The sequence below is a fragment of the Lolium rigidum genome, chromosome 6, assembly GCF_022539505.1.
Source record: "Lolium rigidum isolate FL_2022 chromosome 6, APGP_CSIRO_Lrig_0.1, whole genome shotgun sequence".
Taxonomy (NCBI): Eukaryota; Viridiplantae; Streptophyta; class Magnoliopsida; order Poales; family Poaceae; genus Lolium; species Lolium rigidum.
In genome coordinates, this window is record NC_061513.1 from 22,760,377 (window position 1) to 22,764,698 (window position 4,322).

General features: G+C 41.8%; 1 pseudogene; it reads right to left on the bottom strand.

Moving 5' to 3' along the window:
* Positions 1 to 2,784: 2,784 nt before the first annotated feature.
* On the bottom strand, positions 2,785 to 3,785 carry LOC124662288 (annotated as a pseudogene).
* Between the last annotated feature and the right edge of the window lie 537 nt (positions 3,786 to 4,322).

The window sequence follows — 4,322 nt, forward strand, 5'->3', positions numbered from 1 at the left end:
TGAATGTTTTTTATATGGATAGTCATGTTTTTTTTTGTCGAAGCGATACCGTTATTTTTCGTTCTTCGCAATATAGGAAATACTGGTAGGTATTCCGCTCGGGATATTCAAAACGAATTTATAAATTCATTCGAACTTTCTCAAAAATATCTAAATTTGAGCAAATAATATTAATACCGAAAAATTTAGTCTGTTAGACAAAATATCGGTTGTAGCCGGCAAAACAGATTTCCGGCAAAATTTTAGAAATACCAGCCGAACAATTTTTTTTGGATAAGTACATATATACTATATGGATCAAGTGCATTTTCGGCTTATATTATCACATCTGTCGTGTAACCATGGTCTAGCTAATCTATAATACCTAAATAGGAGCAACCCACTAAGTTGAATTCTCTTGACATGCAAGCAGTCCACGTCATGTAATCCCATTTTTCCCGGCCGTTTATGTACACGTCAGACCCTTCCTGAGTTTCCTATGTGTGTTACCACCACGTTAGCGTGTTTTGTTTTGTCAACAATCCCAGAAGCAGCCCATTCACGTAAGCCCACAAGCAGCGCATTCATGTAAGCCCACAGGCAGACCACTCCTTCGTCATTGCTTTTTTATACCAAAGAAAACGTCTTGACGGTTTGTCTTCTCGACGCTACGAGTACCTTCAGCGGCCGCATCTATTCCCCATCGAGCACAGGCTGCACAACATTGAAGATTTCCGTTCGATCTCCGTTAGAATCGGAAACGGATGGAGGGATCCCACGAGTTCCCGAACATTTTGCCCCCTTTAAACTCTTGGCTCCACCTCCACCTCCCCCAGCTCTTGCTCTCAGACGGGGTTCTTCTAAAGTGCTCATACCATCACTACCGCTGCAGGTGAGAAAGAGAAAGCACCTCCCATTCTCTCTATGCTTTATGTTTCCTCGGGTCATCAAGCAATTGGATGTCGAAGCCGTCTTTCATCTGTATTTCGTCTCACGAGTACTACTCATATAGGCACCTGCAGGCTTCATCAAAATCCCTCTATGTTACATAGGCACATGCAGATATCTCTTATTTCTTACAGTATATATTTTGCTTCGTCAAATCGGCTCCATGCTTGATATGAACCTGCAGATGCATTAATTCACAGTAGTGCATTTTTTCTTCCTCAGGTGAAAGAAGCAGTGATTTTACCGAAGATGATGGAGACAAAACAAATAGGTAAATTCTACTATTCTAAAATGTATATTTACTACAGATACTTTTACTCATATGTAAAATTGACATTTGGTTCAACAACATTCAATTTTCTCAATTGCAGATGAACCGATCAAAATACTACTACTATGAAAACCGCAGAAGCAAGAGTATGTATCATTTCACAGACTTTATTACATATTGTCACCAATTACATGTTTGTCTCTCAAATATTTATATTCTACATCATCTCTTAAGAAGCAATGCAGACAATTACACTACAAGCAGCAAGAGTAAACCCAACCTGCATCAGACATACCATAGGTATTGTTTCTCAACAATATATGACTTAAATATTTATTTTAGATGATAAACAAATATTTTTCACAAATTTTATATTTGATTCCAGGATTCAGTGGTTTGTCAATGGTTTTTACTTGCGTTAATTACACTTCTTACCATGCTATTTATAGTTCATGCAGAAGATATACGAGTATGTGACCAACAAATAAGAAGCTTTTCATCCTACGACAACATAATATTTTCTGAACTGATAATACCCGATGACTGCTGTGATCAGCTTATGTTGTGGCTGAGAAACATCCTCATATGAATACAACTTTTGTAAACTATATCGATGTCACCGACTGTGTATACATGTACCTGCATGGATGTTATTAACGAACCCAACTTTTAGTTTTGTTGTCACCACTTTCAAGTTTTCTCTGATTAATTACATGTATATTGAAGTTGCCTACATGTTTTCTTACGATTTCATAATTATTTTTCTTGCTTCATATATATCCGGAATCCAAAGGTTAATTTTTAAAGAAAATATCACCTAAATGTATTTATAAAAATTTCCGCAGCAATGCTCAGGGAATCATCTAGTATATTGTACACCATGGTCTAGCTAATATATTGCCTAGTTTTTTTTTGTTGGACCGATGCGCACTTATGATACAATCTATGTTCTTTGCTAAAATCTTAATGTTTCCCTTATGTTGAACGGGACTCATTGTAAGGAAAGGAATCAGTTGTTTCCTTGTTTTTCTCCTATATTAAGTTGAACGGAACGCACCTGCAAGCTACACCTTTGTGGTATGGAAACAAATTATCAGCAAACTTTTTTTTCGTAGCTGATCTTGGATACCGGAGACACACCCTACACGCACGTGATCTTCTGGCCGGGAAAGCTAGCGTACACGGTAGTTTTTTTTTAGTGGAGACCTTTGTAACAATATTGTATCAGACGGGTTACATGATAATTTTTTTTATTAAATCATAACCATAACTTCCTGATATAGTCATCCATATATTGTCTTCCCTTTTTAGGTATCGTGTCTCATGGTGATTGCTTAGACGGCTCGATTTTTTCACGTGAAGATTCAACTTTATAATTGGCCGGTGTATACATATATAAATACTTTCCATGCCCTATATATGACAGGTTGTACATGACTATTATTTACGTGTTGTACATGACTATTGTTTACGTGTCCATCTACGTGACAGGTTGAACATGACTATAACTTACGTAACATTGCTAGTTTTAAATCTTAACCGTTAGAATTAAGATCAATGAATCAAATAATTTGAGTACATGTGGATTAACGTGGTGTCTCGAAAAACAACCTTATTTTGCTTTTAGTATATAATAGATAGATGCAGTTGGCGTCAACAGATGGGAATTTATCAGCATTAACAGACATGCACCTACAAAAACCACAGAGGAAGATGGCACGGTTGCCAATGTCCTTGGCGCGCTCGACCAAATAAGTGTGGGCGTCCATCTTGTAAACCTCCACGCTTCCGTTTAGCTTAATGATGATCAACATTTCTCCGGCAGATTCCAATAGGAAACAACGGTTATTATCTTCATCATCGGACACATCATCAGGCTCGACATTGTAGAACCTCATCATATCAAAGATCTTTTGTGCCACAGCAACTGGAAATGGTGCACCTGATCCAAGCTCACCATTGGTATAGATACCTCTGACCGCCAGCCTGATCAGAGGGCAAGCATACATGTCCTCGTACACGGTAAAAGATTCACTGTCAAGATCAGCCATGTAGACCTTAGGGGATGATTCCTCTATCACGTAAACGTCCTCCTCATTATCATCATCAACGGGCATCATCTCCTTACATAACAAGACAATGGTTGGTGAAGAACCGGAAACAAGAGCAGCAGACTCTATAATCTCACCATCCGCGGCTGCAATGAAATGAATGAAGTAGCCTGTGAAAGAATTGAGGACACTTATGCGTGAGGGGACCTGATGGTCATCAAAATGAGGAGGCCGTCCGGGGTGACACCGGCGATGCAATACCCACGGAGCAGCGGGAGTTCCTTGCGGAGGAAGCGGCCAGTGGTGGTGTTAACAAAGAGGTGTGAGCTGCTGCCGCATGGCCTATCAATGATGACCCAGTGGCGGGGCCGGAAGCGAGGGTCTGCGGAATTCTTGGGGTCGTCGGTGGTGGAGCGCCAATAATGGCAGACTTGACGGAAGACGATGTAATAGTCAAGGTCACTGGTGTCCAAGAAGCAGTCAGCAATTCGGTTGACCAGATCGGCCGGGAGTGAGGACCAGTCTGCAAATGCCATGGTGGTAGGCGGGATTGCAAGAACACGGGGGCTGAAGGAAGAGTGTTTAAACACCTGATGTGAACCCCTTGTTCATGAAAATTGCAGGGCGTTAGAGCATCAACAGGCCAGACCGTCATTAACTCATTATGGATCTGTTTCGTTCGAAATGGCCACTTGAATAGAGGGGGCAGGGCAATGAACTTACCGTGGCTATGGCAGATGAGGTAGCAGCAGGTGAGGAAGACGGGGAGCGTGGGCGTGTTACCCGAACCACGCGTACGTCTGCCTCCCGGCGATGGCCGCGGCCGCGGCCGCGGCCGCCGCGAGATATGTGCGGATAGCCGGAGATACGCGGAGAGCTCGCCGCTCCAAGACTGATTGAGGCGAATTTCGCCGTAGGGGAGCGGGGAGTGGAGGGGATTCGACAAGGGTTTAGGGTTCAAAGGAGTAACGTCGCCACAGAGATACTAGAAGGACGGATTAGGTTTGTTTCTTTTTCAGGGGATCCCTTTTTGTCACTTTTACTTTTCTAACGGATCTTGTAACGGGCCAAAA